This window comes from Equus caballus, chromosome 1, assembly GCF_041296265.1.
Source record: "Equus caballus isolate H_3958 breed thoroughbred chromosome 1, TB-T2T, whole genome shotgun sequence".
Taxonomy (NCBI): domain Eukaryota; kingdom Metazoa; phylum Chordata; class Mammalia; order Perissodactyla; family Equidae; genus Equus; species Equus caballus.
Window position 1 is genome coordinate 5,223,347 of NC_091684.1, and position 14,609 is coordinate 5,237,955.

Below are 14,609 nucleotides of genomic sequence, written 5' to 3' on the forward strand. Positions count from 1 at the left end.
TCTTTCTTCTAAATCCTCATTCACATGGAATGCCAGGAATGTCGACATAAGAAAACAGATGATACGCAGATGATATAGTTTATGATCCCAAGTATAAAATTTAAATATGATCATTTCTGTACCCGGCCTTTTTCTTGGGATTTTTTTTTTTTTAATATAGATCCCAATTTTTTTTCTTTTTTTTTGGTGAGGAAGCCTGGCCCTGAGCTAACACCTGTTGCCAATCTTCCTCTTTTGTTTTTCTTTTCTCCTCAAAGCCCCAGCACATAGTTGTATATCTCAGTTTAGTCCTTCTAGGTCCTTCACATGGGATGCCACCACAGCATGGCTTGACAAGCGGTGTATAGGTCCACGCCCAGGATCCAAACCCATGAACCCAGGACCGCTGAAGTGGAGCGCACAAGCTTAACCACTACGCCACCAGGCCGGCCCCTCTTGGGAGTTTTAAGCTGGACTTTTTTCACGTTTCTAGACTTCTTGGGACACATCATGGCCACACTTGGGCTTCGAGTTTACTTACTACTTGTGTCAATCAGCTTGGGCTGCAATAACAAAACACCTCAGGCTGCGTGGCTCAAACGACGGAGATTTATTTCTCACAGTTCTGGAGGCTGGAAGCTCAAGGTGAAGGTGCAGCAATGTTCGGGTTCTGGTGAGGGCTGCAGACAGAGGCCTTCTCGCTGTGTCCTCACATGGCACAGAGAGCGCCCTGGGGCGTCCTCCTCGTCTCATACGGGCACCAGTCACAGTGGATCAGGGCCACCCTTATGACCTCAGGTGACCTTAATCACCTCTTTAAAGTCCCCATCTCCAAATACAGTCACACTGAGGGTTAGGGTTTAACATTTAAAATTTGGCGAGACACAGACATTCGGCCCATAACACTACTCGTTTCCCAACTTGTGACCTCCTCATCCTGCCTCAGAAACCTCGGAGAATCCTCCCTGGGGGTTTTTGTGGTGTTTCTGGGCCACTTCTAGTGGGGGAATGAGCGCAGCCTCTCACATTCAGCAACAGGTCAGGTGGCGAAGGCCAGAGCACAGAGAACTGTGTGCGAGGTGGCAGGAGGAATAAAAAGCCATGATTTTATCCGATGTGTGTATGTATACATACACACACATACATATATACATCACACGTATACACATACACATTTACATATGTAAATACATGTATACATACACACATATGCACATATATATTTACATATGTAAATGCACGTATACACATATATACACACATACACATTCACACATGTAAATACATGTACAATACACATATACATCACACACACATTCACATATGTAAATACATGTATACACACATATACACATACACATTTACATGTGTAAATACACATACACACATACATATATACACCACACATATACACATACATATTTACATGTCTAAATACACATATACACACACACACACACATATAGATATACACATACATGTCCCTGAGATGGCAGCTCTCTTACTCACAATCTGCTCTGCTCTTTTGGAATTCTCGTTGACCACCCATGACAAATCTATCCCCAGTACTCTGCCTCGACACTGATACCCAGCACACAGCATCCGTCAGGTTCCCCCATGGAGTGCCTGCCGTGGGCAGCTGTCAGGGACACAACTGCTCCGTCCACCCGACTTTAGACACAAATCCTGGAATGGGTGATAATATGCGATTCGTAGAGTTCCCATACCCATGTTGGGTGTGGGCTGACAAGCTGCGGTAACTCCTAGGTGAACCAGGGGCATTTTCTTCAGCTATGTGCACATGCAAAGTATCTCAGTTAAAGTAAAATCCTAGCTGGTGTCAGAATTTGCTAGAGCAGTTTGGCTAAGTAGGAAATGTATAGAGAGATGGACTAAAAGGGCACAGGCGTCCTTGGAGTGTATTCTCGATAATGTAGAGATAGACACAAGTCTGTTGAACCAGACTCAACGTTACCCATAATTTGAGCTTTAGCCATAACAGATGTATCACTTAAAACTCCAATAATGCCAATAACAATAAAACATTTGTTGAGCTCTTATGCATGGAGCACTTTAAATGTAATAGGAAAATTTGTATCTTCTCATACATATTTCTCTGTGTACACAGTGTTGACTGGATTTCAGAAAGTCGAAAGAAAATCCTTGAATATTAAAGCAACAAATGCATTTTTACCATTTAAAATAGATGATTAGAATCCAGAGTTCCTGTAACTGTATCAGGATTATCCAGAAAATTTAAATTTACAGAAGATCCGTGTTTTCGGGTGTCCGTGACAGCATGTTTCATCCGCAAACATTTGTTATAATAATGCAGAGCAGCAAATTGGTGGTTCTAGACTTTGCTATCACATTAATACAGCAGCATCTTTCCTGTTGGACCTCGCTCTCTTTGCACAGTGCCTGAGACAGTAGGGGAATATTTTGTCTGCCTGTTTGGAATGGAGTCCAAGTGTCCGCATGCCACAGGGGAACCCCACATGACCCGTGACATCCAGAGGGGTGTTTCCCAAGCCTCTGCACATTCTCTACGCTAATCTGGGCTATCTCGAAACCCAGGGTTGTCATTGTCACTTTTGGCGTGGGCTTTCCTTGTGAATCAGAAGTGAAATATGCAGGCTTTCTGCCATATAGCAATAGCCTGCACTCCTTGTTTAAGAATGCAAAAGCCATTTTACAAAGTGTGTGAATAGAGTCCTAAGTGGGGTGCGTTGGACTGGTAAAGAATAATATTCGGTTCAGCATTTTGGCAAAGATTATGATCATGAAGCAGACTCATTTGTTTACCTTCTCAGCTAGGAAAGACACATGTAGGTAGGCAGCCAAGAAGAGGAGGGGATGAATGGGGACTGAACGGGGCTTGGCTCCTGTTATATTGATTTTGGCAAAAATGCCACATGAAAAATTATGCCTCAGATAAAAATAAATTATAATCTACAAGTATTTGAATGAGAAGGGTGCCCTGTGAAAACTTAATAAATGAATGCTAATTCAGTTACCAATTTGTAGCCACGAAACATAACCAGTCACGTTATTCTGTGGAACTTGTTTCAGAAAAGATTGCATAACCCATGGAGCAATTCTTTACAAAGTGCATAAAAGTGTCAGCTGATGTATAATTTATACAGCGAATGTTAGTTATGGTCTGTTTAATAGTATTTAATGCTGTCATATGACATCATTCTTTCATTTACCAATTGAAAAAAATAAAAAGACCAATCAAAAACATTTTATCGAGTAAGAAATACGCTTATTGAATTGGATAAAAATTGTAGAAGACGATAAACAGATTCACTGGGGGAGGTAGCTTTAAAGGATTTTTGAAAAGAGTTACTGCGACGGAGCATGTTCAGTATTTACTCTATAGTTATTTTAATCATAATTTACTTACTGCGTATGTGTTGTCTAATATGCTGCTAATGTGCCTTAAGCAATTCATTTTGCCGACAGCACAGTAAATTGCCATGTAGCCTTGGCCCTTTATTAGTAGCAATGATTAAATCCAATTTTAGTTGTACTTACTACATTTTCTCTACTGCCTATAGGGCATCCCTACGGGGGGGAGAGGAGGTGCTGCTTCTAATCTTAATCTCTCCATCTTTTAGCCAAAAATCCACTCTGTACATTTTCAGCAAGATATTTTCAACCTCTGTTTATGCTAATTATTTTCCTTCCATGTAAGATATTTTTGCTGCTGTTTGAGAAAGCAGGTCAAAATGTTTGAAAACTGTTGTTTTAGATAAAATATAGTCCACAATATGTCCTTATGCAGTAGAAGTATTGCATAAAAGAAAATCTACCCTTCCCACTGTATGCGCTCACACGTGCTTGTGTGTGTGATGAATCCTATAAGAAACCAAGGATTGACTTCACATATTATGGGACCAGAACATTCTCGTATGTTAACTCTGTGGGTGAATTCTCACAGGGCGTGTAACTATATTATTTAACTCTGCAAAGCAAGTCGGGGTACAGTTTGTGTAAAATATATTATAGAAAATGAAGTTGCAAGCTCTCATATGTCATGAACCCTGGCACATTTCTTGAAGTTCCACTGGATAGGAATCTGCATGATTCGGCTTTAGTTTCCAGGCTGAGTTCACACGTTAGACATGTGCAGTGTGTCTCAGAACCTCATTTTATTTGCAAAAGGATTCCTGGCCTCCAAGTTTGGGTTGGATCCAGAGGCCCTCAATTAGTCTGCAGGAAACATTTTGCAAGTTTTACCCAGAGTCTTAGGATGGATCCTGCTGAAAGCCAGCAGCTCAGACTGAAGTCCAGTCCTGCTGCCCACTGGAAGATGGCACGTGCCTGCATCTTGTGGGTGAGATGCCTGGGAAAGCGGAGGATTTGCTTTCTCACTGCAAATCTCAACATCTGGTAAATTGGCTTGCACTATGGCTGCTGGAAAGGTTCTCAGCAAATGTCCTTCAGGAGCATCTTGGGAGTAACCCTCAGTGAAATAAGACCTTAGGGTTTTACAAAAGATTTTTCTCTATCTTTCTTTGTCTAGTTGTGATGGTGTCCTTTGCCGCAGGGAGTGAGGAGGAGACACACCCAAGCAGTTTATTGCATGACCCAGGTGGCATCTGGGTCTGGTTTCTGACAGTGGTGCCATGTTCCAGGGCGGGAGAGATGGTCTTGCAAGCTCCCTACTGAGTCCAACTGTGTACCATGCTGGCAGCCCCTGCAGAGCACGCTGAGCCAAGATAGCTTCTGTTGTCTTGACTCGTCCATGATGCGCCCTAGGAACAACTGGGGAAGGAACCCCCTCGGTGCTACCAGCCTCCGGCATGTCTTCACACGTCTCCTCTTGTCCATCTTCCTCTCTGTCCTTCATCTTCCATCCAGTCCAGGCGCTATGCACCTGCCAGGGGCTTCCCGATCCCTAAGGAAGGTTCCCTCTGCCCTATTTCTCACCATGACTACCCCGGCTTCTCGCTCCTTTCCTCCTCTCTGATCCAGATGTTCCAGTACTAAATGGCATTCCTTTTGGGTCCTGCTGAGTGCAGATTTGGAAATGTGGGCTAATGGAGGATCCTGAGTTAATGGGCTTCCCCTCCCACGCAACACTTCTTGGAGCTTTTCAGACAAGCTGCTTCAGCCTAAAGGAGGCAGCGGAGAGGTAGGAATTTCTTGCTCGGTGTCAGGCCACAAGTGAAGAAGAGATTTTGACAAGGGGACATGTCAACGCCTTTGAACTCAAATTGTAGACATGGCTGCCCATCTCTGCCACCAGGGGAGCGAGGGGCGGGGACCCTTCCTCCACCCTCTGACACTGCCTCTTCCTCTTTCACATCTTCTCTAGCTCTGTGGCTGCCTGGGTTGGTGTCTGTAAAGTTTGGACAGGCTCTGGATGAACCTTCAGCTGGCATCCAGGTCTGAGCTGGGGCCGTGCTCCTGAGTCCCTCCGGCTCTGTGACCTGAGGAAGTCATCTCACGTCTCCTCATCGATGTGGCAGCGATAGTTATGGGGGCTTCCCAGGGAGCTGCAGAGAGCGAACCCAGGACTGCAGCCTAGGCACGATCCAAACCACAGGCCGTGATCTGTATGTGTGATGTTATTATGGAGCCTGATTCATCGGGGAGACCCAGAAGACAGAAGATCCAGAAGGAACGTTAGAAAATGCCCTCCTGCTGTGGTCTAAAATATCACGTGGTGTGCGTCTGTTGCGCTTCTGGCTCTGGGTTGGTGGAAGGCTGCTTTGTAGTGGACCGGAAGGAAGCGACACGGCCCTGACTAAGAGAAAAGCCAACGTGGCGAGACGTCAGAAGTAGAGATATGAAGGCCAATTTGTGTCTGGGAGATGCAGGTGGGGCAAGGAACCCGCCTTTGAATCTGCCACTCCTTGGTTTCAAGGTCTCTATGCTGCTTCCTTTAAAATGCCAAGATATATCCTCTCCAGGGATTGTGAAACCCTCAAGAGGCAACTGAACTCTCTTGGGTAAATTACCCAGAGAATTACCAAATCTACCTGACAATTTTAGAGAGCGCCTCAAACAGAGCCAGCGCAGACGGTCGCACTTTGCGAGTCTGGAAGCCGTGGTTCTCCCCAGTGCCACCTTATCTTAACTCGATACTTAGAGGACTAACTGGCATCTTCTAATGAAGGTAAATCCAGGTTGTGTGGAAAATCCAAAATGGAGCTCTGCTCCTTTGTCATGTTCACGTCTCTTCATTCTGAAGATCAAAGCTGCTGTCCTTTGCAGCGATTACTTGACTAATTGTGTGGTTATAGCTTAGACCCAATTAATAGTTAAATGGCTTTTTACTGCTAAAATTATACCTTCCTCAGGAGTTGGGGAGGAACAATAGCTCTGGTCGAGTCTGGTTGCTGTAATATTGATATCCTTCATGAATAGTAAAAAGATTGCTTTTTTTTAACCTTTCTGGGTTAAATTGATCTCTTTTCTACAGGGACTTATAGAAATGGGTAGCTTATGAAAACAGCCTAAACAGTGGCTGTTGGGGATGAAATAGAAGTGAAAAGAGATAATTCCTCCTGGAAATCCACAAAGCAGCAGGAAATGCTCTGACATACGAGGTTCATAGAGACTTCAAATACTTTGTCTTCTTTTTACCTGGTCTTAGAAGTTAAAAATGTTGTTTGACAGTTTTTTCCTGCCCATGTTTTTTTAATTTCCCCCCTAAACAAAAGCATATGATGTATTTTGGTAGGGTCCGTCTGTTGTCAGATGTTTAATTTCACATAGTTCATCCAGAATGGTCCCTATGAACAAATTCCTAACATCATAATTCATCTAAAATGAAACTCATTTCCCAGGAGCCTCCCCAGAGCGTCCCTGGTGCACCTGCTGGCCCGGCGGGCAAACGCACCTTATACTCCCGAAAAAAAACAAGGACATTGAAATCATCTTTGTGACATGGGACTTCAGCGTCGTTTTGGATAACAGTCTGCAAACTGCATTTACCAAGGAAAAGAAAAAAAGGCATCTTGCTCCCAAATGTTGAAAGGCAGACAACTAACGGCGTATTTTTAATTACCCGACCGCTTTAGCACAGAAAGTAGTCAGTGTATAGTTACCTTCAATACGTAGAGTACAAGTTATTAGTGCATGAAAATGGCATCCAAGTTCTGTTGCTGGGTCTAGTAATTTTGGATATTTTCCATGCTATTACTGCCTGCTCCATATACCTTTACTGGTTCTTTTTGAAATTAACTTAATGGCACTCTGCAGAAATGGACTGCCTACTGAGAGTGAGCGCTTGCCTGCGAAGATGGACTGAGTTCCCACTGAGAGGCACTGATTTGGCACAAACAGAGAAATGCTTTAGCATTAATTTACTTGAGTATCAAATTATTCAAAATAAATAATTAAAGGCTTTTTAGGAGTCGGAGTCAATATTTGCTTTCAATATTTTGGATCCATTAACACATATCCCATATTGAGAAGGGCCGGGGCCCTGCCAAGTCCTGCCGCCACAGCAATAGATCCCTGAGCTTGCCACAGGTTTTTCCCTTCAGGCATTAAATGTCGTTTCCCTGTCCGTGAAATTTCTCGGCGGCCCCCATTATGCTTCTCTGGCGAGCCCATCATCCCCTCACAGCTCCAGCGGTTTAGCAGTGTCTGATGTCCTTCTCTTTTACTAGCCTGGGGCCTGCAGCCCTCCTCCCAGCGGGATTTCTCTGTGGGGACAGGGTCCTTGGAGAGAGAGCTGCAGGAGCAGGAGGCCTGCGTGATCCCGGGGAGACTGGAATCGTGGCAAGGTCGTGCTGGGGAAAAGAGCCCCTGGACGCTGCTCCTAGAGTGGCAGTTTGACCTTGTCGTGGATCAAATCAAAACGCATCTCCGCGGTCACACTCCGGCCCCCCCCTTGCTGGGAAGCTCCCACTTCCTCAAACTTCCTGCAGTCCTGGGCTTGAATTTGTAACAGTCATTTGCAGTACGGGGAGCATACAGTTTCCCAAGCGATAGCGTAAGAGGCCGTAGAGGGGTCTGGCCTGGTGGTTCCTCAGCGCTGAAAGGACACGGTGGTTGTCTGCCATGTGCGCATGCGCATGTGTGTGCCCTTGCACAACATGGTCAAGTGGTTGGCAAGCAGGAATGTCACCTCCTTGGGGCTGGCCCCGTGGCCGAGTGGTTAAGTTTGCGCGCTCCGCTGCGGGCGGCCCAGTGTTTCGTTGGTTCGAATCCTGGGCGTGGACATGGCACTGCTCATCAAACCACGCTGAGGCAGCGTCCCACATGCCACAACTGGAAGGATCCACAACGAAGAATATACAACTATGTACTGGGGGGCTTTGGGGAGACAAAGGAAAAAGAAATAAAATCTTAAAAAAAAAAAAGAATGTCACCTTCTTACATTATTACCGGGGGCAGTGATGGGGGCACCCAACCCTTTGAGACTGAGTGGTCTCTGAGTATCTATGGTTAACCCATTTTAAGATTGTCTGAAGCAGACGAGTAATATCAATATCCCTTTAATTTCTCTCTCTTGCTCCCTCACCATCCAGAAGCCAGCAAGGACCCAAAGAGTCATAGAGAGAAAAGAGAAAGCAGAGTTAATTCTATGAAGGGCTCTCCAGTCACCCTCCATAAAGACAGGACAATTTCCATTTGAAAGGGATGACTGTTAATGAGCTCTATTCTCCTAGCCTATCACCCCACAAGCAAAGGGGCTGCTTTGAACTCAACAAGGTCTATTATGGGTGAAATAAACCCCTCAGAACAAAGGGCAGTTCAAGTACAGACTTACACACGCTGATGGCACCCGCTCAACCCCACTTCAGTTCCACTGGCTACTCCCATCTCATGACGCCATTGCGTCTCTGAGGACTGGACTCTGTGCCTCCCCATGGGACCCCTCGCTGCGCAGGCACCTCTGCAGTTCTGGGACATGGGGCCCCAAAAGGAGGCTTCTCATTGGTGGAAAAGTCCATCCCTCATTTTCTGTAGGTTTGAGAGAGCTGTGAGTAAGAACTTTTCAAGGTTTTATCAAATGTTTCCCTTTCTGAGTATCTTTTATTCATGGGGAAAACAACACCGTTATAAACGTGGTAGACTAGCCTTTTTGGCGGCGTCTGAAACGAATATTTTCTGCCTATAAGTTCAGCAAATAGCACTGAACAGCAGTAATTGGAGAACACGGTCTAAATTCCCTCCTCATTGCTGAACAGGAGAAATTTGGCTTCAGATGTTAATCATTTTAGGCATGGATTTCATTTCTATTATACTGCACAGTATCTCGGGCACTCTGAAATCAGGCATGCACACAACACTCTTCACACAAAATGAAGAAAAAAGAAAGTGGGGTTCCCCCAACCCAAATCTGGGCCGAGGGGGAGAATTCCACTCTGCTCAAATGCAGCAGCCCAGTCCCACCTTGGCTGCCATCAGTACCGTGTGGGCACACACAGTGCGTGTGCAAGTGAGTGTGAGCACAGCTCTAACACGCTCCACCTGTACTCCAATTTGCTCACATATTTGTGGAGCACTAAGACTGTCCTCAGGAAGACAGGACAGTTTTGAGGGTCAAGGCAGTAAGACGTTGGAAAACTAATTTCTGCAGAATCTTTAATTGTCATAAAAAATCGAACGATGGCATTGTCAATTACACACCCTCTTAAATTGTCTATTGGAGAGGGACATTAATAATTATAAAGATGCTGGGAGAGGTGGTAAATCACTCACAAACCAGGGTGTCTGGCTGTGCAGGTGAAGCATACGTTGCATATAAGGAGCACTGACTTGTGAGCTCTCCATCCACAGGAAGAAAAACCATGTTCACTATGATTTAAGTGAAATTATGTGGGCTTTCTTTTCCTTACAAAACTGGAGACAAGTCATGTTTCAGCAACAACTCAGAAAGCTGCACCTCTTAGCTTTATTCTATCCCCAAGAGACGTCTCCCCCTCTAATAGATCTAATAATACGCTGTAATCATCTTCCATATATGTACTCACTTACGCCGCGGCTCTATTATTACGGAACCCCTGGCCTTCTCTTCTCAGGACTAAATAATCACATGCAAGCAGCACCTTGTTCCCCTCCAGAGCTTTAAGGAGGATGAGCCTGTCCTGAGGTTTCAGTGCTTCTGGCTCTTGTGCATGCATCAGGGACTCTGTCACTCTTCACTTTTCAGCATGAATTTCTCCTGCTTCTCATGGTTTTCATCACCTCTCTCCTTTCAGCCTGAGCAGGTGGACGAATTTTCTGAGGTCCCTACTGTGAACTCCACCATCCTGGTGTTTACAAGATTTACTTTTACTGTGTTTTTCCTTGTCAAGATATAGAATGCTGCCAGACCACAGAAACCTTTCTCATGTTCCCTTCCAGTCACTACTCCACTAAAGTAGTTATCCACTAAAGATAACCACCACTCTGACATCTATCACCATAGTTTAATTTTACCTGTTTTAAAATCTTATGTGTATGAAATTATATGTTGTCTATCTTTTGTCTGCTGCATCTGGCTTCTTTAGCCGAATAATATTTCTGCAAGATTCAACCATAATATTGTATGTAGCAATAATATGTTCTTTTTCACTGCTGTATAATATTCTACTGCATGGAAGTATCACAATATAATTACGTGTCCTACTTTTGATGGATATCTGTGGGTTTCTCCCAAGTTTTTGGCTATTACAAATAGCACTGCTGAGAGTATGTTTGTACATGGCCTTTGGTGAACACATGGATGCATTTCTACTGGGTTTATCTAGGGGTAGAATTGTTGGGTCATAGACTATGTGAATGATCAGGTTTATTAGAGACTGTCAATCAGATTTCCAAGTGGCTGCATCAGTTCATACTCTTAATCAGCAGCGGGTAAGAGTTCTGGTTGCTCCACATCTTAACACTTAGCATTGTCAAATTTTTCCCCTTCCATCTGGTGGCTGTTGAACACTATTTAATACGCTTGTTAGGCATTTGTTGAAACTTTTTACTGAAATGCTCATCACCTCTTTGATTTGTTTGTTTGTTTGTTTTGGTGCTCATACTTTTATTTTAAATTAAACTTTTTTATTTTGAGGTAACTGTAGATTCACATGCAGTTATGAGAAATCATTCTTGAGATTCTGTGTACCTTTACCCAGTTCCCCCTAATGGTAGCATCCTGCATTGCACAGAACAGTATCACAACCAGGATATTGATGTTGAGACAGTCAAGATACAGACTGTTTCCATCACCCCAAGGATCCCTCATGCTGTCCTTTGATAGCCGTATCCTCCTCCTTCTACCTCATGCCTGATCCCTTAGTAACCACTAATCTGTTTTCCATTCTATAATTTTGTCATTTCAAAAATGTTGTGTAAATGGAAACATGCAGTATGTAACCTTTTGGGATTGGGTCTTTTTCACTCAGCATAATTGCTTTGAGATTCATCCAAGCTGTGTGTGACAATAGTTCATTCCTTTTTATCCCTGAGTAGTATTCCATGATATGGACATACCACAGTTTGTTTCACCATGCACCTGTTGGAAGACATCTGGGCGGTTTCCACTTTTTGGCTATGAACATTCACGTACTAGATTTTGTGGGAATGTGATTTCATTTCTTCAGGATAATGCCAAAGAGTGCAATGGCTGGGTTGTATGGTAGTTGCATGTTTTAAAAACTTTAAAAGAAACTGATAAACTATTTTCTGGAAGGGCCATACCATCTTAAAGTCCCAGCAGCAATATTGGAGAGATCAGTTTCTTTGACCCTTGTCAGCATTTGATGGTATCACTGTGTTTCATTTTAGTCATTCTGGTAGGTATGTGGTGATATCTCGTTCTGGTTTTAAGTTGCATTTTACAATAATGCCATAAATTACATAAACACACATACATCACACCAGTGTACATATTTATGGTTCTAGATTCTTAATTCTACCCTTGCATTATGTGTTTTAGTTATTGAGTCAGGTAATACATCTTTATTTTATTAAAATCTATTAAATTTTCACCTTTAAGAGTGTCATTTGCATTTCCACATCAATTTTAAAACCGGTCAACTTCACACACAAAAACCTCTTGGGTTTTAAGACTAGGCTTTTGTTGACTCTCTATGGAATGGACATAATTACACTAGCGAGTCTGCTAACCGATGCTCAAGGTATGTGTTTCCGTTCACGGTGTTTCTGTAATTTCTCTCAGCCATTTGCTGTTTTCTGTGCAGAGTTTGTACTTCCAGCAGATTTATTCCCAGGTATGTGATTTTTGATGTTGTTATGACTGGTGTCACATAAAAAAGTCATTTTCTAGCTGTTTATTTCTAGCGTATAGAAATGCAATTTTGATTTTTGTACATTCACTTTGATTTCAGAGACTAGAAATTCACTTATTAAACCTAATAATTTATCTGTTAAGGTTTTCTATGTACATGATCATGTCATCCGAAAACAATGAGTTTTGGTACTTCCTTTCCAACACTTATACTTTTATTTTTCTTGCCTTATTACACTACTTAGGATGTCTAGTACAATATTCTACTGATAGTGATAATAGCAAACACTTTATCTTCTTCAAAATTTTAGGGGGAAGCTTCAATATTTCATTAGTAATTATCATCTTTGCTGGAGTGTGTGTGTCTTTTATCAAGTTAAGCAAGCTCCCTTCTAGTTCTACTTTGTTAATTTTTAAAATCATGAATAAATGCTTAATTTATTGAATTCATTTTCTGCATCTACTATAATGATTTCAGAATTTTTCCTTTATTTTAACAGTGTAGTCGATTACACTGACTGATTTTTTTTTGGTGAGGAGGATTGGTCCTGAGCTACTGTCTGTTGCCAATCTTCCTCTCTTTTGCTTGAGGATGAGTATTGCTGAGCTAACATTTATGCCAATCTTCCTCTATTTTGTTTGTGGGATGCTGTCTCAGCATGGCTTGACGAGTGGTGAATAGGTCTGCACTCAGGATTGCACCCAGGATCTGAACTTGCAAACCCTGGGCTACCAAAGCAGAGCATATGAATTTAACCACTACACCACCCAATCTGGCCCCTAAACTGACTGATTCTCAAATGTTGTACCAATACTGCATTCCTAAAATAAACCCATGGAGATATAATGAATTTGCTGTTTTCTTTAGCATCAGATTTGGTTTGTTGATATTTTATTTGATATATTTGCATCTACATTAATGAAAGAGATAGGCCTGTAATTTTTCTTTTTCATAATATCCTTAATGAATTTTGATGTCAAGATTATATTGGCTTCAAAAAACAAATTAAGGGAGTGGCTTCTCTTTCCTAGTCTTTGAAAAAGTTTGTGCAAGATTGGTGTCGTTTCTCTCTTAGATGTTTAGAAGAATTCATCAGGGAGGTCATTTGGACATTGAGTTTTCCCTATGGATACCTTTGAACTACAGATTTAATTCCTTTAATATACATTGAACTTTTCAGATTTTCTATTTCTTCCTGAGTCAGTTTTGTATCTTTCAATGAATTTGCCCATTCCACCTAAATTCTCCAAAAGTATTGACATGAAGTTGTTCAAAATACCACCTTTTTTTTTTTTCCTGAGGAAGATTAGCCCTGAACTAACATCTGTGCCAATCTTCCTCCACTTTATATGGGAGCTGCTGCCACAACATGACTGATGAGCAGTGTATGTCTGTGCCCAGGATCTGAACCCATGAACCCAGGCTGCTGAAGTGGAGCACGCCGAGCTTAGCCACTACTGAGTGGGGCTGGCCTCTCAAAATACCATCTTTTAAACTATCTTCTTAGTGTCTGAAATATCTATAAAATATCTATGCTGACGTCCTTTTTTTTTTCTTTTTGGCATCAGTGTGGTGCTTCCCTTTTCCTTGACCACTATCTTTAGATCCACTTATATATTTTGTTAGACTTTTCAAAAAGTCAACTGCAGGCTGCTTTCATTTTCTGCTAAATTTACTTGATATTTTGCTGGTTTCCGCTTTTACCTTGACTCTTCTTTCTTCTGCTATTTCTAATTTGCTATTAAATCCATCTGTTGAATTCTTAAAGTCTGTTATATTTTTCATTCCTTTGGGCTCAATTTACTTTTTGGAGTCTTGACGTGGGTACTCAGGTCATCAGTTCTCAAAGAGCCTTCTTTGAACCCTGGGGATACTAAGGAATTTAGGGGAACCAGAAGGTCAAAAATATTTTCATAATAATACTGACAATATTATACAATATTTATTACCTTTTCTACTGTGTTGTCATTTGTACTGATGTTGTAGAACTAGTGGTGAATAAAATCGTTGGTGCCCTGCCTTGAATTAGCATAGCAGCACCAAACTGTATTAGTAGATACTATGTTCTTTAATGTCATGTACTTGCAAACAAAATCCTAGTTTCACTGAAAAATATATTTGATGAATGGTAAAAAATATTAATTTTATTTTGCTTTTAATATTGTGCATGGCAAAATGTGAAGTATGCCTAAAGCATTTCTGCTGAATACAGAAGTCCAATGATTGACTCAAAGAAAAGCACTTCTGTGGTTGTTTGAGGTGCAAAGTGAACGAGCCATTTTTTTTTCATAGATTGTGATTTTTACTTGAAAAAATAACTGACAGACAAGTTATGCTTATTCCAAATTGGGTATTTAGCAGACAGTTTTTCAAAAGAAGAATCAAATGAGCCTGTCATTTCAAGCAAAATAACTGAGAGTATTTATTGCCAATAAA